The 19,628-nt window shown below is 48.3% G+C and overlaps 1 protein-coding gene across 4 annotated transcripts in view; it reads left to right on the forward strand.

Moving 5' to 3' along the window:
• Nucleotides 1-19,628, forward strand: part of TRAPPC9 (trafficking protein particle complex subunit 9) — a 386,986-nt gene that overhangs the window by 55,947 nt on the left and 311,411 nt on the right. The gene's annotated exons all lie outside the window — the stretch shown is intronic.

Below are 19,628 nucleotides of genomic sequence, written 5' to 3' on the forward strand. Positions count from 1 at the left end.
CCTACTCTCCCGACCTCTAATTACCATGACCTCAGATCAGCAATTAAACTCTTCCCGAACCTTCATTTTCTCATTTGTACAGCTCAGATGTTAGAAACTGTGGGGTAGTTTGTTTCTGTTTTAATGGTAGGTATTTTAATTGATTGGTGACCTTCTAGAGAGCGCATGGTACCATCCGCTGAGTTGATAATTAGCATTTCTAAGTATCACTGTGTTGAAATGAAATGGGGGAGGGGTGCCTGGCCTCCTCCTTGCGTGTGGACCTGTCTGGGTGTTTACAGTAGGAGACGGCACAGTTGGGGGTTCTCCCCTGCTCCGCCCCTCCATGGGCCCCTCCAGCCTGTGTGAGTGCTCACGAACTCACAGGAGGGGTCCTGGGGCCAGTGGGCCTTCTTTTATGACAAGTGTTATTCCACAGTGTCCCTAATAGTACCAGAGACATTGATGTAGTGTGTGAATATTGTTTCAGGTAAAGTGAGGGTGGACACAAACAGTATTTCTAATTAATATATTTTCAGATAATGTGATTTTAAATGTCTGAGTTAAAGATGTAGTGAATGTTAATGAACTTGTTTATAAAACAAACAGACTCACAGACACAGAAAACAACCTATGGTTACCAAAATGGAAAGGAGATAAATTCAATAAACTAGATAAACAACAAGGTCCTATCATATATATAGCACAGGGTACTATATTCAATATCTTATAATAAACTATAATGAAAAAGAAAGATTATGATAAATGTTAAAAAATAAAAGTCTTACTGTTTTATCTGTTTTGAAAGGTTTGTATGTTCAGATTTACAGGGCTTTTTATTTTTTCCTTAAGGAGAACCACTTTGAGTAGTAAACAAAACTCCATTTATAACATAATAAACCTTCTATGAATTTCTTCACAGTCCAAAGGACAAAAACTCTGACTGTTAGAATTTACATTTAACCTTAAATATGCTAAAATCCATCCATGTCAGCTTTGAAGTTTTAATCTTACCTGATACTATGAAATAGAGCAATGCTCAATGGGTGGGCAAATCCCTAATTTTTGCTGTTCAGCCACTTTTCTCGATCTCCGCTCTGATTGTGTACATTAGTGTGTTCAGTGGATTTGTAATAAACTTTTAAGGTGAAGGGGAATTCCTTGCTCATCGTTTGCCTGAAATCCTGGCTTATGTTCCTCTTTTTAAACAAAAAACATGCTCCAAAAATGCGCCCAAGTTTAACTAGTAAAGCTCCTTTAAGGATCTTTTTTGCCGGCCGTCCAGAGGTGTGTACTCTGGGCGGTGCTGGGATCAGGGGTTGACATGAGGAGCATGGGACGTGGGAGGATGCTGTGGTTACGGCCCCGAGGAGTCCCTGTAAGTAAGGATGTAGGAGTGTCTCAGAGGACTGGCAGTTCTCTCCAGAGGTGGAAGGGTGGTTTGGGTAGTATTCCATGAAAAAGATGACCTTGACCTTGAGGAGCAAATTGGTGTTTGCCAGACCAGACTGAGCAGAAGGAGTAGCTTCAGGTAGGAGGACTTCCTCCAGTTCTGGTGGAGTTAGGAGGGTTGGGCTCATTTGGGGAATGAGGACGCAGTGGTTTGGGCGATTCTATCGCCTGGGATCCTGGGGAGGGAAGTGGGGAGGGAAGTGGGTGCCTCGTGCCCCTGCAGCTCTTCTCCTAGGCACGTGCTCCCGAGGTTTGAAAACACGTCTGCACAAAGACTCGGGACTGGGTGGGCACAGCGGCATCATCCCTCAGAGCCCAAGAGTGGGAACCGTCGGTTGATGCCCATTGACTAGCGGATGAAGGAAGCATGGTGTGTCCACCTGGGTTTCTCGTCCTCCTCGTCTCCCTCGTCCTTCCCCCCTTCCTGTTTTCCTTCTTCCCTTTGGCTAACACGTGCTCATCCTCCACAGGTCAGTGTGGACCCCACTTCTTGATCCCTTAAGACTAGCTTGCGTTCCTTCAGAGTGTCCCGGCTGGAGTGGTGTGTGCTCAGCCCTCGAGCACTTGTGCCCACTGTAGGTCAGTCACTTACTGACTTGACAAGCTCCCCACCCAGGCTGTGGGATTTACAGACGGCTCAGACAGTGAAGAATCTGCCGGTAGTGCGGGAGGCCTGGGCTCGATCCCTGGGTCGGGAAGATACCTGGAGAAGGACATGGCAACCCACTCCAGTATTCTTGCCTGGAGAATCCCACGGACAGAGGAGCCTGTTGTATGGGTCCATGGGGTCACAAAGAGTAGGACAAGACTGAGCAACTACCACACCACGCAGGCTGCAAGCTCTCTGAAGGTGGGTACATGTCTGACTTGCTGCTTCTCTTGTCTCTAGTGGCTTGTATTGGCATCCGTATATGGCTGAATGCATTAATGATGCACTTTTTTAAATGCGTAATTTTTTAAAAGGGAAAAGTAATAATGCTTTTCCTTTTTTTAAAAAAAATAACTGTATTGAGACTTAATTTGAAGGCCACACGATTCATCCATTTAAAACGTGCACTTCAGCTTTTCTGTGTATTCACAGACGTGCACCCATCATCATGGTCAATATTAAAACATCTCATCACCTTGAAAAGAAGCCCTGTTAGTGGCTAGTTTTAGCCCCTGTGGCTAGTGAGTGGTGTACTTCGGTACTCATATCCTGTTGAATGTGTTAAAAATAAATACTTTCATTTGCATTATTTATTTTTTGGGTTGATTTTTGCTGTCATCGGGAATGCTATGGTGAGCCTCTTCAGCTCTTTGAGCAGGAGAGAGATTTTGTCAGGAGAGGGATTATTGGGTACACTGTTTTGAGCCTTTGCACTGCTGTTGAGACGTGTCAGAGTGGCCTTCTAAGAGGTCTGCTCTCATTATACCGCCAGTGGCAGTGTTGCTAATTGAGTATGTAGAGAGTGTTGCCTTACTGTTTTAATTTCTATTTTCTGGAGAACTTGCGAGTTTGGATGTTTGTTCTGTGTGCGCATTTACTAATTGTATCTCTTTCATGCGAGGCTCTTTTACAGTCCGCTGGTTGCTTCCCTGTCACTTGCCTCATTTGATTCTCATTTCTTGGGAGGCAGGTGATGTCCAGGCTACTGTGCAGAGGTCTGTAACGCTTTGAGATGCTAATTAAGCCCTTTGCTTAAGGTCTCCCAGGCACTCAGGGCAAAGCCACACCTGGAAGCCAACTCTCAGCCGCAGTGCAGAGGATGCCAACCATGATACATTGTCCTGTGCTGTAACACATCAGGGTGGTGAACAGCAGGTTTGAAAGAGTTAGGACACCTCCCGAAAGTGCTTCACCTGTTTCTGAACTAAAGCTGAAAGCAGCAGGACTGTCTGCTCTGAGCACTTTATGATGAATCTCCAGAGCATAATAGGAAGTTTGAAACTGTTGCTGGAACTCTGAGAACATCTGACATTACAGAGGATCAGCTCAGCCCAACGTGTGCCAGTTTAGCAGTGAGTGTAGAGCTCACCATGTGTGACCCTCATTGGCCGTCCTTTGCTTTCTCGAACACGTCAGGGTTTTTGTTCCCGGTTTTCTCCTGTGTCAGGACTTCGCTCTCTTACCTGTCTTTTACGTGGCCAGCCTTCCCGCCTTGGGCTCCAGGTGGGTCTGTGCTGGGACCTCCCCATCCCCACTGTCTGTCACTTCCTGGTTGTGTCCTGACTTTTCCTCAGGGTGGGCGGTTTCTATTTCTGACCGTCCAGTTCCCTTTCTGATAAATGCTCTCCAGGAGAGTCGGGTCCCTCAGGGCCAGCAAGGCCGAGTAATGGGCGAGGGGCTGAGCTGCCTGGAAAGAAGGGGGTTTCCTCTTTTCCACTGGGAGGTGTCATTTGCATTTTGTGGGAAGGAACACGGCGGCTAAATGCAGCTGTTGTTCAGTTGCTCCATCGCGTCCGACTCTCTGTGACCCCGTGGACTGCAGCACGTGAGGCCTCCCTGTCCTTCACCATCTCCCAGAGCCTGCTCAAACCCATGTCCATTGAGTCGGATGGTGATGCCATCCAGCCATCTCACCCTCTGTCGCCCCCTCTTCTCTTGCCCTCCATCTTTCCCAGCCTCAGGGTCTTTTCTAATGAGTCCGCTCTTTGCGTCAGTCGGGTCAGTATAGCACAGTACGGCACCATGCTGCTCAGAATACCAGGGGTGCCCCCACAGAGACACACTGTGGGGTTGGGGGGTACCAGCTGTTTCCTGCAGGCTCTGCTTCCTCGGCAGCCTCCACGAGGCTGCCGTGTTTTTCTCCTGAGCCCCAAGAACCTGGGGGCCTAGAGATGCGGGAGAAGTCCTTCCCAGGCACTGCGTCCAGGCAGTCCCCCTTCAAACCCCAGCTCTGCACCCGGGGCGCGCCCCTCTGGTTGTGGTCAGTGATGCCCTCGGCCACTTCTCCCGCTCTGGCTCGCCCTGTCCCGCGGCTGTCCTCTGCCACTGTCTGCGTCCCTGTGGTTCTGTCCTTCCCACGGAGGGGCCAGTCAGCACGACCTTCTCTTCTCTGCCCGAGCTTCCTGCTGGGGAACCCTCAGGCCCCGGGCTCCAGGAGCTCTCTGCAGACAGGCGACAACCTCGGTGCAAGAAGGAGGGAGGCTGCGTCTCAGACGGAGACACAAGTTGGAAGTGGCCGCAGTGAGACGCTCCCACCAACAGCGTCTGCTTGTCAAAGCCTGTTTCTCAGCCCGCAGAGCACACCGGCCCTCTTCTAAAAGGCAGGCTCCCGGGCCCAGAGCGGGGCCCTGCAACCGGCCCCGTAAATTCTGCATTAACTGTTGGCTGAGCATTGTCTTCTTTCAAGACGTGTCTCCCACAAGCTGTTTTAGTTGCTCAGTCGTGTCTGGTCTTCGCGACCCCATGGACAGTGTAGCTCGCTCGCCAGGGTCCTCTGTTCGTGGGATTTCCCAGGCAAGAATACTGGAGTGGACTGCCGTGTCCTTCTCCAAGTGTTATTTTCTTTCAAAATATATTTCCCACAAGGGCTAAGCCTTATTTGAACCAAATAGCCAAATCTCCACCCAAAGACAAAGGCTATAATTTTTGTATTGTTCCGGCGACAGGTATTCCTCAACTTCCTGCTTTCCATTCCTGACAGTTCATTCTTTTGCGTTTCCCCCAGGTGGTATATATGGTTTCTTCTGGAGTTTTGGGTTAATATGCTACGTTTTTCACCTGGGTGGAGGAGATGGAGGCTGAGCGCATGAATTGTTATGTCACCAAGGCCTGGTGGGAGCTCTTCAGTAAAGGGCTGTAATTTGTTTCTATTGCAGTTTATACAGTCCCTTTTGTTTGTTCAGAAATAGGCAGAAGGAGTTGAACAAAAACCCAGAAGAAATGAAGAGAGGCTTCTGACTTCGTTTTAGCTGTGTGTTGAAGAGATAAATGCTGTGGAGGGCAGCATAATCAGTACCTGCTAATAAAATGCATTCTCAGTAGGAAAAAAACCACATGTGTAAAATAATGAGGTGAAGAAAAACTATCAGTATGTCAAAAGCCCAAATATATTAGTGCATTTTTACTAGTTATGGGAAAAATACTAATTTGTGAAGTTAAAGTTCAGTTCAGTCGCTCAGTTGTGTCCGACTCTTTGCGACCCCACGAACTGCAGCACACCAGACGTCCCTGTCCATCACCAACTCCCAGAGTCCACCTAAACCCCTGTCCACCGAGTCAGTGACGCCATCCAGCCATCTCATCCTCTGTCGTCCCCTTCTCCTCCTGCCTTCAGTCTTTCCTAGCATCAGGGTCTTTTCCAATGAGTCAACTCTTCACATCAGGTGGGCAAAGTATTGGGGTTTCAGCTTCAGCATCAGTCCTTCCAATGAACACCCAGGACTGATCTCCTTTAGGATGGACTGGTTGGATCTCCTTGCAGTCCAGGGACTCTCAAGAGTCTTCTCCAACACCACAGTTCAAAAACATCAATTCTTCTTTGCTCAGCTTTCTGTATAGTGCAACTCTCACATCCATACATGACCGCTGGAAAAACCATAGCCTTGACTAGACGGACCTTTGTTGGCAAAGTAATGTCTCTGCTTTTTAATATGCTCTCTAGGTTGGTCACAACTTTCCTTCCAAGGAGTAAGTGTTGTTTAATTTCAAGGCTGCAATCACCATCTTCAGTGATTTTGGAGCCCAGAAAAATGAAGTCAGCCACCATTTCCACTGTTTCCCCGTCTATTTGCCATGAAGTGATGGGACTGGATGCCATGATCTTAGTTTTCTGAATGTTGGGCTTTAAGCCAACTTTTTCACTCTCTTCTTTTACTTTCATCAAGAGGCTCTTTAGTTCTTCCTCACTTTCTGCCATAAGGGTGGTGTCCTCTGCATATCTGAGATTATTGATATTTCTCCCGGCAATCTTGATTCCAGCGTGTGCTTCCTCCAGCCCAGCGTTTCTCATGATGTACTCTGCATATAAGTTAAATAAGCAGGGTGACAATATACAGCCTTGACATACTCCTTTTCCTATTTGGAACCAGTGTGTTGTTCCGTGTCCAGTTCTAACTGTTGCTTCCTGACCTGCATAGAAATTTCTCAAGAGGCAGGTCAGGTTGTCTGGTATTCCCATCTCTTTCATAATTTTCCACAGTTTATTGTGATCTACACAGTCAAAGGCTTTGGCATAGTCAATAAAGCAGAAATAGATGTTTTTCTGGAACTCTCTTGCTTTTTTGATGATCCAGCGGATGTTGGCAATTTGATCTCTGGTTCCTCTGCCTTTTCTAAAACCAGCTTGAACATCTGGAAGTTCACAGTTCACATATTGCTGAAGCCTGGCTTGGAGAATTTTAAGCATTACTTTTCTAGCGTGTGAGATGAGTGCAATTGTGCGGTAGTTTGAGCATTCTTTGGCATCGCCTTTCTTTGGGTTTGGAATGAAAACTGACCTTTTCTGGTCCTGTGGCCACTGCTGAGTTTTCCAAATTTGCTGGCGAACCAAAATAGAACATTCTGGGGTGGTGTTGAGAAGGGGCTTCTGTACCTTCCGAAGCATTCTAGTCCTGTGGAGTGTGGTGGTCTGGATGGTGCGTGCTCTCCAGCAGTGGAGTGCAGGCCTGCTTCTCTCTCACCTCCCCCCTTCTGCTGCATGAAGCACCAGCGTGCACTCTCTGGGACAGGCTGCCGTCCTGGTCTGGGATGTCGCGATACATTCTACGGCATCTCTTTGCCTCTCAAGTCGCTCTCTCTCTTCTCTCTTCCTCGCTGATCATAAAGTGATCTTCCCAAAGCTGATGTTTATCCATAGCAATCCACGCGTAAAGGCTCGACAGCTGGAATGGAGACTTTTTACCGCCCCCCAGGCCCCAGGCTAGCACAGAGTCTGGCTCACAGGGGCTCAGTACCTGCTGGTAAAGGGGATTTCTCTGCGTCGTGTCCTCATTAGGAAGGTGAGGCTCACGTCTGCCTTGCTCTGCTGGTTTAGGCAGTGGAGACATGTTTACAAAAGCCTGAAACATAATATATGCTCAGTATGTCATAATTGTTATCACTTGTGTTGATTTGTCTCTGACTTCTGAAGTGTTTCAACATATGCAGGTCTTAAACTGGGGACCCGTCCCGTTTTCTGTCTTGATGATTGTATGTGTATCGTTCGTGGGGGTAGTGGAGCAGTCTTGGATGAGATGCTGGTGTCCCTGGCCTGGACCGCTCTGGGTGTAGAACGGAGATAGCACAGCCTTGTGTCAGCAAGGGGCACAGTGCAGAGGGACGTCTGGGTCAGGGTCCTTGGGTTGATGCAGACCTGGGTTTGCCTCCCATGTCTTCTGCTAATTAAGTGTAACCTTTGACAGTTTACTTACATTACCAAGTAATGTAAGTAATTATATTACATTACTTTCAATTGTAAGATTAAGAAGATAATGTCTGATTAGCTGGAGGATTATCGGAGATAATGTGTAGCAGCAACTTGGCATCCTGCCTGCAGTAGTAGAAGCTCGATAAACATTAGCCTTGTTCCTTACTTCACCTGCTTGAGAAGTTGGTATTTCTCCCCGTATGGTTCTTTCCAGCTTAAAGAGCTTTGGGTAGATCTTATCAGTTTTAGCAGCGGAGTAACCTGTTAAAGGTATAAAGAGAGAATTTCTCTGCAGGATTTTCACAGTTAGACGGATGGGGGAGCCTTTATCTTTGGCCGTGTTACACAGGGGGTTTGATGCTCTGCTGAGGCTGGAGTGTTGGACGGTGCCCACGTGTGCTCCCAGCTGGTGACCGAGCCTGGCCGGCTGTGACCCTGCACACCAGTGAGTCTGTGTCCTCTCTGGTGTCCTGGTGTCCACAGTTCTCTTACGTGTCGGTCATGCTTCGTGCATGTAGGGGGATAACATTAGTGGCACTTGGGAAGGTACAGACGTCCAGGGGCCTCTTGATCCTCAATCTCAAGGCTCTGCTGTCAGTCTGAATAACGCCTCTCCCCAGGTGGAGAAAGGATAGGTCTGTGGGTGAGGGGAGGAGGGTGGTCTTTGTCCTGCTGTAGGTGGATTCAGAGGAAGTAAGACGACTGTCCAGAGGGAATTCCCTGGTGGTCCACTGGGTAGGACTCGATGCTTTTGCTGCCATGGTCCAGGTTCGATCCCTGGCCGGGGGGCTAAGATCCCACAAGCTGTTCCGGGGAGGGATGCTTGGCTCTGGCTGGGCTTTCTCGTCCGTGGGGAGGAGCTCGGATGGGCGGGCGTGGCCGCAGAGCGAGCGGCAGGAGCAGAAGCAGCTCTGCACATGCTCTCAGGCTGACTTCGTTCATCTCTAAGGTGGGAACCATTCAGGAATGGATTGAGACACTCCATACCCAGCAGAGGGCCTGTGCTACTGGAAGGCAGTCATATCAACTCCTTCCTTATTGCTTAGCTCAGGCTCCCGTTGTTCACATGTTCTGGAATTTGGCAACCTGATGCGAAAAGCTGACTGATTGGAAAAGACCCTGATGCTGGGAAAGATTGAGGGCAGGAGGACAAGGGGATGACAGAGGATGAGATGGTTGGATGGCATCACCGACTCGATGGACATGAGTCTGAGCAAACTCCAGGAGATGGTGATGGACAGGGAAGCCTGGCGTGCTGCAGTCCATGGGGCCGCGAAGAGTCAGGCACGACTTGGTGACTCAGCAACCAGTGAGACAAGTTACAGTGTCACCAGCAGCACCCTGTGTTTGGCAGCTGACTGCTCCTTCTGGGACTGCTGAGGACGTGGGTGCACATCTGCAGCAGGCGGCGGGGCAGAGGAGGCCCCGATCCGCGCCCCCTCTCCGAGGGTTCCCGCGTGCCCGGGGGCCTGGTCCGCAGTCTGAGCTCTCAGTCCTGCTTTCCAGGTGGAGGTGTCCTCACCTCCTCGTGAGCCTGTGCTCATGTGTTGCCGTCCCGCTCCCCCAAAGCTCAATCGCTGCATTTTCTCACTCTCTCAGCTGGTGTGTGTTTTTTCAGAGTGTCTGCCTCTTCTATCTTTGCTCAGTTTCAGCACCTTTCAAAGTTGCCCTAACACAGGTTTCTTGGTCCTGAGAGTGTGCGGCCGTCGCGTGCGCCTTCTGCATTCTGTGCTCTTATGGGGAGGGGTTGCTCTAATCCTCACAGTTGCCCCAGAGGGGTAGCTGCTGGGCTTGGGCTCATCTTACAGTGAGGAAACGGACACAGAGGAGGTGAGCTCGTCTACGGCCGCGCCTCCCTGAAGGTGCCCCATCTGCCCTCATCTCGGAGGCTCACAGGGTCGGATCTGGTTCGTACCCGGATGGGAGGAAGTGGGCTAATATGCCTGAGGGCTGCTTGCTGTGTGGTATTTGCAGAAACTGGGGTTTGGACCCTGGCTGTGTCCGCTGGCCTCAGCAGTCGCCGTTGCCTGAGTGTGCCGGGTGACTGGTGACCTTGTTGGAGGCAACCCACCAGAGCCTGCATGGGGTGGGTGTCAGAGACCACGCTTCTGGCTTGTCTCTGCACCAAGGCCATCTCGGAGCTCAGAAGCAGTTGTCATTTGCTTGAAAGACAAGGATGGGATGAGATAGGAAATGTCAGACTCAACGTATTCAGTTTCTCCTTCATTTTATCGCCAGCTCATTGCTTTGCGACTCAGCCCTAAGAAAATGCATGAGAAGTTGGCCATTGCCAGTTTCCGTGTGGGTTGGGCCTTGGCCTGGGAAAAGCCTGTCCTGGGGGCTTCATCCTGACGGGATGGACCCTCAGGCCCACTTCACTGTGTGCTCGGGCTGAGGGAGGGCAGGAAAGCAGAGTTAGGTGTTTTGCAGACACTTCTAGTGGAGTGTTCCCATTCCCTCGTTTCCCTCGTTTCCCTCGTTTCCCCGTTCCTGGCTCTGCCATCAGCTCCGCTGCAGAGCAGACCGTGGGTGGCCCACGGCACCCGGGACTGGGGGCCTCCTGCACTGTGGTGCATCGGACGCGTTAGGAGTGTCTGCAGAACAAAGTCTTTTGTTATGTTGTACTTGTGATCATATGTCATAAAATCAAAAAGGTTTTTTTCTTTTTTTAGTTTCAGTGCTGTGATACAGAAATGCATTTGTTTCACACACTTCCTTGGGTAAGAAACTGGAGCAGCTGGAAAAGAAACTTTTGGCTTAAGAACACTGTGAAGTTAGTGTTCCCCCAAAGTGATTATTTGAGTTACGAGAAACAAGGTTTTTGAAAGCTAGAAATGACAAGGTGGATCAATGAAGGCGTACATTTGAAAGGGTCTGTGAAGATTTGTGGTGAGGCTTTGAAAGTTAAGCTGTCGGGGTACTTGTTTTCAAACTAACATCTCGTTCCTGGTTTCATACAGTCACGCATCCGCTCCTGATCTCTGAGCTTCGGTTTCCAGGTGAAGGCTGGTGGGTCCTTCGAGTGGCGTGGGAGCCTCCATTGCATCAGTTCTCTCCCCTGAGGGTGTTGCCGTTTTCTTCCTCTTGGAGGCTTGAAGCTTGTTGGAGTCCTTCTCATGTTGTTCCCGTTCTCCTCTGTCCTGTGTGTTGCCTGGATGCATTCCTTATGTTTTAAATACTTGAAGTTTTCTCCCATGGGACTCTTCTTCCCCCTTCCACCATCACTTCCCTGGTTCAGACTTCTGGTTTTTAAATTTCTAATGCTCATTTGTTTCTTTCTTTTACATCTCTTATTGTTTGGCCTGTACTTTAAATCAGTTTTTTAAAAATTGAAATATCATTGATTTACAATGTTGTGCTAATTTCTGCTGTATAGCAAAGTGACTCAGTTATACATACACAACATTTTAAAAAAATATTCTTTTCCATCATGAGTTATCATAGGATATTGATTATAGTTTTCTGTCCTTTATATTAGGACCTAATGTTGTTTATCCAAGCTCTATATAAAAGCTAGACTTTCAACACCTGTTTCTTGGATTGGTGCAGCCAGCTGCTAATATTGTGTCCTGTTCCTTGCTCTGCTCCTTTGATCCACTCTTTGCAGTGAGACCAGAATTATCTCCCTGAAACGCAAACTAAATCACGTCCTTCTCTTCCTTAAGAAGCTGCAGTGACTGGCCATCCTCTGTCTAGTAAAGGCCCAGCTCCATCTCGAGGATGCTCAGGATTTGACTCAAGCCATCTTTTCAGCCTAATTTCATTCTTTCTTCATCTACGTTATCTGTGTTTCATATATTTTGAACCTTTAAAATCAATTTTTTTTCATGCTCTTTTATGCTAGCTTGCTCGGTCCTTGTACTTTTCCTGTTTCCAATGTTATTAAGAGAGTAATAATTCCTTCCTCTTCCCCTCTTCATTACTTTACCTTATTTTCAATTAAATACCGTTTCATTATGTCCTGAGATTAATTTCATCACTTGGTTCCCTCACTAGATTACTGGCTCCTTGGGGATCAGACCATGTCTTGCTTACTCACCTTTCATCATTTTGGACAGTGTTTTTTACCCAGAAGATAGTCGATAAATGTGGAACTGAATTAATTTAACATTACCTTTCCCAAATTATTTCTTTGCATGTATTCACTGAGACCCCGCTAGGTGTTGGAGGAGGCTGAGGAGTTAGGTGATCTCGTGGTCCTTGAAAGTGAGGGGATCCAGCTGAACCTTTTAAGGGAGGGCTTTTCCTTTCATAGGGCAGAGAGTTGGTCTTTGTTAAAGGAACGTTGAATGAAATATGAAGTAGTTTTAGAAGAAAGGGAGATGGCTGAGCATCTGATGGCAGCTGATGACAAGTGAGAGCCTGCAGGGGAAGTAGAAGGCACTCTGACCCAGATTAAGACCTTTCTCAGCTTCAGTTTGCTCATCTGTGAAGCTGGGAGAGCAGTGACATCTCTTCCCTAAGGTGCTGGGATGGCTTAATGAGATGACACCTGCACGCTGCTTGGCACAGTGCCTGGTGGGTAGGGAGCCCTCACTCAGCGTCACTCGCTGCACTGCTGGGGTTTCTCAGCATTTCTGAAGGTGGCAGCGGGGCTGGGAAGGGCTGTCGATGTCCTTACAGAAACCGCCTCTGGCAGGGCGGGGACCCTCGACACGGCTGCCTCCACTGACATTTTAGGGCGCTGTGTTCTTCACTGCTAGGGAACGTCGATGAATGGGTGCTGATTTTCCTTCACAAAGCTTTCTGAAAACTCAATTTTAAGTAGTTTTGGAATTTTTTTGGCCACGCTGTGCGTCAGGAGAGATTTTAGTTCCCCTATCAGGAGTCGAACCCATGCTCTCTGCATTGGGAGCACAGAGTCTTAACCACTGGACTGCCAGGGAAGTCCCAGAATAACTTTTACTATACAAATAGTAAATGCTTCTTTTAGAAGTCTTGAAAGATATAAACAGAAAGGAAAAATTGTGTATAACCCTACATGGGCAAATACACACACCATTAATATTTTACGTATTTCTTTTGTATTGTTTTCTTTTTTTAATTTGGATTGATCTTTGAAATTACATTTATTTCAAAAATATTATTTTGAATCCTGATTTTCTGTATATCATAAAACATTTTTCATGCTGCAGATTCTTTATAAATGCTGTTTTTAATGATTGCATACATTTGCATTATGTTTCTGCACCATAGCTTATCTAACCATTACCTCATAATTGGATGTGCAGTTTCTTGCTAATCATTTATTAAGTCTCGATTCTTAAGATCATCTTCCCTTCTGGGAGTTATATTGAGATCTCTACAGATATTTACACATTTTCTAGGTAGTGTTTTAAATAGCTGGTTATGTAACAAGTTGATGGCTTTGCATCATTGCCTTTCGTTTTGGTAGAACATGTTTATAAACTTGAGAACAACAAGGGAAAATATTTAGTCTCTGGTGTACTTGAATGATTGCTTCTCAGGGCCTCCGACCCGTTACCACATAAATTAAGTGAACAGAAAGTAGAAAGTAGCGCCGATGGGAAGCAGTTAATGCGGCTCAGTGCAGGTTGATCTGAGTCGGTCAGTCCACGTCACGGAGAGGCTTGTTTCTCGGCACATGACAGGACTCACTCTGTACCTGCTGGTTTGGCGGCTCATTCATCTTTGCAGTGGCGGCACGTGACTCTCGCAGCCTTTGTAGTTGGACCATGTGCTGCCTGGATGTGTCTGTGAGTGAGGGAAAGCCAAGTTCATTTTTCTTGCTTTTAAGACGCTTCACTGGCTGGATATCACGTTTCATGATACCCGTGTGTTCTCTGTAATGTCATGTACTGAGGCCATCTGGGCGGGCTGTCTTCTTCGGATCAGATGACCCCTGACCCTGACCTCCACTGGACTCTGCAGCCCTTCCTCTTGGTCCCAGGCTTGAATCCCACATCTTCTGCAGCTCCTGTGTCCTCTCTGACATCAAATCCCTTCTACTCTAAGTCACAGATAATGAATAGATTAATTAGATTGTGGCATCCTTGGTCGTGTCTAAACATCTCTATCTCCAGGACCTTTAACTGTGCCCGGCACACAATGTTACTATTTTTTCATTGATTTTTAAAAATTGTGGTAAGATAAACATAAGGTTTGCCATTCTGTCTTTGTTTAATATTTATTTTTGTTTATTTATTGATTTGGCTGCACTGGGTCTTCATTGTGGCATGTAGGATCCTCACTTGTGGCCTGTGGGATCTAGTTCCCGGCCAGGGAATGAGCCTGTGCCCCCTGCATCAGGAGCATGAAATCTTAGCTGGTAGACCACCAGGGAAGTCCCTGAGTGCACGATTCATTGGCATCGAGGGCATTCATCATGTTGTGCAGTCATCACGACTCTCTACTTCTGGAACTTTTCTTTTTATCAAACAGTAGCCCTGGACCCACTAAACAATATTTCCGGTCCCTGCTACCAGCTCCTGGTAGCCTCTACTCTGCTGTCTGTCTGTGGATTTGACCATTCTAGGTGCCTTCTGTAAGTAGAATCAGAGTGTATTTTTCTTTTTGTGACTGGCTCATTTCCCTTATCGTACTGTCCTTAAGGTGCATCTTTGTTGGAGCACAGATCGGAATGTTCCTCCTTCATAAGGCTGAGTCACATTCCGTTTTATGTGTGTGGCACATTTTGTTTATTCACCCTTTGATGGACACTTGTGAACAGTGCTGCTGTGAACACGTGTACAGGTGTCCGTCTGAGTCCCTTCTTTTGGGTGGATCCCAGAAGCGGAACTGCTGGATCCCACGGTAACTCAACGCTTAGCTATTTGAGGGGCCCCCAAACTGTTTTCCGCAGGGGCTGCTCCATTTTACATCCCACCAGCAGAGCACGAGGGTCCTACAGTGGTCTTCGGCATCACTCCATCACGTTACTCTTTATGACCCAAAGAGGAGGCAAGTAATGCACAGAGTCATCGTTAAGGATGTTTTCTGATCGAATGGAGAGAAGCTGAGATGTTAGCCTGTTAGGTCCGACTTTCTGTGGGTGTCCGAGTGTGGAGGGGGGGTGGGGGGGGCAGGTGATCCCCTGGCCACGGGGGCGGGTGAAGCGCTTGGTGATCGTTGCTGCTTAGAAAGCTGTCAGGCCACCTCTGTGTCTGTGGCTGCTTCCGAGTCAGCACAGCAAAGACGACAGAGCTGGCGCCACGTGGAGGCTCTGGAATCGATCCTGAAAGTGTCACTTCTGACTGTTTCAGGCCACATCTGTGCTTTTCCTCTGTATTCTTCCCTCTCCCCCACCTTCCTTCATCAGTTTTCTTAATTCAGATTTGGAGGAAAAGCTACATTGGCTTGGGCAAAAAGTTTTTCATAACATCTTATCGATTTTCCATATTATGGAAAAGCCAGAACGAACTTTGTGGCCAGTCCAATACTTCTTTCTCTTCTCTACCTGTTTATAGTATCGTAACTGAGCTAATGCACACATCGTTGTCTCAGATGATTACTTAGGAGAGACCAGAACAGTCAAACCGTGAAGTCACGATGTGCTGGTTTTCATGTCATTGTCGAGTCCTGGAATGGCAAGTGGCCTGTGGCCAGAAGTCTTGATGACAGTATTTTCTACTCCTGTAAAGAACAGTCTGGTTAGGTGATAACTAGGCTTTTATTAAAAATGTTCTGTTTGCCTGATTTCTTCAGTTTCTAGGATAGAAAAAGCTCTCAAGCGTATTAGGTGCTACAGTTTGCCTGAAATAATTTTTGGATGTTCTGGTTGGAACCGAGCAAGACCCGCTGATGTCACTGTGTGCTTGTGTCCGCTCCAGATTCACACATCGAACTCCCGACTCCCACGGTGGTGGTGTTTGGCGGGGCCAGTCTTTAGGAGGTGACTGGTTTAGATTAGGTCGGGGGGGGCCCTTCCTCCCTCTGTGCCCACGAACCTGAGGAAAGGCCAGGTGAGGCCGCGATGAGAAGTGGACGTCTGCAAACCAGGAGCTGGATCTGCGGGCATCTTGATCTTGGGCCTCCCAGTGTCCAGAACTGTGAGAAGTAAATGTTTACTGTTCAAGTTAGGATCGATGGTGCTTTGTCACGGCAGCCAGGGTAGGCTAAGATGGTTGATTTTTAGTAACATTCATTAAGGACTCGTCACGTCCCAGTGGCCCTGTCGTGTGGTTAGGACGTTCGGGTTGGTCCCAGGCTTCCCCCCAGCTTGGCCTGGGGAACGGAGGTGAGCAGCCTCCGTGGCCTTGACTTTCTGTGTCTGTTTCGGTAATGCTGGGTCTCCATCATCAGGCCTGATCGGTGGGGACAGGAAGACTCAGCCAACTTGGATTGAATCTCAGATCTCTTCCTGTCTGTATGACCTGGAGCAAATCATTTCACTGCATCAAGCTCATTAAATATTTTTGCCGTGAAATAATTTCAACATAGTGGTGTAAAGAACAATAAAATGAATTCCCATGTAACAGTCACCCAGATTCGAAAGTATCAAGATTTTTACATATTTACTTCATCTCTGGGCTTCCCTGGTGGCTCAGCTGGTAAAGAATCTGCTCACAATGCAGGAGACCTGTGTTTGATCCCTGGGTTGGAAAGATCTCCTGGAGAAGGAACGGGTACCAACTCCAGTATTCTGGCCTGGAGAATTCCATGGACTGTATGGTCCACGGGGTCGCAAAGAGTCAGACACGACTGAGCGACTTTCACTTTCTTCATCTCTGACTTTTCCTATTTGTTGAATTATTTTAAAGACAAACCCCAGAGGCATCATTCCATTTCACACCTTCACGCTTTAGTATGCATTGGTAAAAAAAAGCGGACATTTTCTAATAGAATCACAGTGTTAATGTTATATCCCAATATTAATAATTAATTTTTATAGCATTTAACACCAATCCACAATCAAATTTCCTAGATTGTCCATGAGTTCATTTTAATTACCTTTCAAAAGGAGATGATAATACCCAGACCCTCTCTCCAGAGCAGGAACTTTGTGGGAGGGTGTCGCATGCCTGTTTTGGATGGAGAGGCTTTGGAGTTCTGCTGTATTCCCTGGGGCCTCGCCTCTGAGGGGCCTAATATAGGATCTGGCCCAAAGCACGTGCTCAGTGCATGGAATCATCCTAATGATGCAGGTGTTTCCCAGTGCTTTGTGCTAAGAGCAGCGCTGGCCCCGTGGACTGTACTGTGGACGTGCAGGCTGCCTGCAGCAGATCTGAGCGTGCTCTGTCATTTTCCATCTCTGAGGGTTTCTACATTTCTTCCTCTGGACACGAAGCCTACTTTTCTGCCCAGCAAACGTGTGTTCATCCTCTGTTGTCAGTCGTGGAGTTTCTTCAGCAGATGTCTCGTGTCTCTGAGGAATCCTGTGTCTTGGAGGAGGCCCCACATTGCAGACACACATGAAGTTATGTGACAGTCCATTTTCCTGGAAGCCAGCCCTGTTTTCCCTGCTGCAGCCATGTTGCCTTACTGGTGCCGATCACTCCTGGGAGAGTTAGCTGGAAAGTAGCTCATGAGTTGGTTATGTCTCCGGAGCCCCTGCTCTGCTCCAGAGGCAGGTGGCTGCCCGACTGTCATCTCTAGAGAGCAATAGGGTTTCCCCTGATGGAGGAGAAGGCAAGTGCATGTGGCTGGAGTCATGGGCTCGGCTGGAGAGCAGGGGTCTGTTGAGACCGAGGGAAATAAGTGAACATGTGTTCACCCTTTACCTGGCTTTCACAGCCAGCCTGATATCCCACGTGGGAAATCCTGGCTGGGAGAAGTGCCCAAAAGGAGAGGCTAAGGCCCAGACTGGGGAAGTTCCCAGCCGGAGACCCTGCAGTGAGGCCCACGGCTGTCCACGTCCCCACTGTGTCCATCCTGTTTACTGCAGTCAGCCAGCAGGACAGCTGGGTACCATTCCTCCTTGGGTAACTTTGTAGGAGGCATTGAGCATCACTCACAGGTTCATACCTGTCTTCATTTCAGCAGGGCTTACTGGGAGAGCATAGCTCCTCCTAATCAGGTGCCCAGCCTATGAGTATCTGCCCAACGTGAGGCAAGTTAGCTCACTAAAGTGCTCTCAGTGGGAGCCCTTTGGGAGATTTTGTTGTTGTTCAGTTGCCAAGTCGTGTCCGACTCTTTGCGACCCCGTGGACCGCAGCATGCCATCCCTGTCCTTCAGTCCCTCCCAGAGTTTGCTCAGACTCAAGTCCATTGAGTTGGTGATGCCATCCAACTGTCTCATCCTGTTGTCCCCTTCTCCTCCTGCCTTCAGTCTTTCCCAGCATCAAGGTCTTTTCCAGTGAGTTGGCTTTTCGCATCATGTGGCCAAAGTGCTGGAACTTTCGCATCAGTCCCTCTGGTGAATATTCAGGACTGATTTCCTTTAGGATGGACTGGTTGGACCTCCTTGCAGTCCAAGGGACTCTCAAGAGTCTTCTGCAACACCACTGTTCAAAAGCATCAATTCTTTGGTGCTCAGCCTTCTTTATGGTCCAATTCTCACATATGTACATGACTACTGGAAAAACCATAGCTTTGACTATTTGGACTTTTGTCAGTAAAGTGATGTCTCTGCTTTTCAATACGCTGTGTTGGGAGATTTACCACCTGTAAGTTGAAGATGATTTGATTAAAGAATTTTGTTTGTGCTGCAGATTGGCATTACTGTATTATTATATCCAGGCTGATTCTGATTACTTTCCTGCCTTCCTGCTCCCTAAGGGATGATGCTTAGACACAGAAAGCCCCTTAACCCACTAATAGACATGCCTGAGAACTGGGCCACCCCCGTCTGGCCATTGTTCTGTACAGTCTCCGGTCAGGGAGCCCGTGGCCTCCCTGTGTGGCCCTGCGTGCTATGCCAGCCTCCTGGACCTGCAGGCCCCGTGACGGCGGTGACAGTCTCACCGTTCCTCCGCAAACGTCCTTGCGTCCACCAGCCTGTTTTTAATCCGTTACCTCATTTCCCTCTTAGCCATTCTGTAGATGGAAGGACAGGGCTCCCACTCAGGTGGTCAACCCACAGATGGGGAGGAAGCAGACCGTGTCCTGGAACCCGGCCTCACTGCCCGGCCCGAAGCCTCACCCTGGCGCTTTGCTCCCCTGTTCCCCCCCGAGTCCTCCACCCTCCCTGCCAGTCGGGACAGGAAGCAGGCCGGGCGTGGACCTCCGATTCCTGACGCCTTCTCTCTTCTAAATGGTGTGGGAGTGAGGATGCCACAGGCTGAGGGGCAAACATGGGATTTTTTTTTTTAATGTAATTTTATTTATGTATTTCTTTATTTTTGGTTCCTCTGAGTCTTTGTTGCTGCGCAAGCTTTCCTCTAGTTGTGGTGAGTGGGGGCTTCTCTTTGCGGCGGCTTCTCTTGCTGCAGAGCAGGGCTCTAGGGCTCGTGGGCTCAGGAGTGGCGGTGCCCAGGCTCAGCTACTCTGAGGCATGTGGGATCTTCCCAATACAGAAATCAAATCCGTGTCCCCTGAATTGGCAGGCAGACTCTTTACCACTGAGCCACCAGGGAAGCCCCAAACTTGGGATTTTTGACATGTCCTTTCACTTCATTTGGGCTCAGTTTTCTCATTTGCAAAACGGGCACAGCGATGCCTGCCTTCCCGAATTACCACGGGTTTTCCATCAGGAAGCACTCTCTAGCTCCGGGGAGTCACAGAGTCTGTGAGCTTGTGTCTAGAGCCGCTTGTGGGTGATGAGCAAACTTTCGCTATTACCTGCATCCTCCCCTCCTCCTCCTAGTGAGAGGCCATGGGGGTGAGGTGGAGAAAAGCAGCCTCATCTCACAAAGCTTTACTTTTAAATAAAAATATTGATTTGTAATTATTTGCTTAAATATCTGTTATACAGATGGACTGTGCACTCCTTGGGGACAGGCCCTGGCGTTTTGCTTGGTACCTAGT

The sequence above is a fragment of the Dama dama genome, chromosome 21 (assembly GCF_033118175.1).
Source record: "Dama dama isolate Ldn47 chromosome 21, ASM3311817v1, whole genome shotgun sequence".
Taxonomy (NCBI): Eukaryota; Metazoa; Chordata; class Mammalia; order Artiodactyla; family Cervidae; genus Dama; species Dama dama.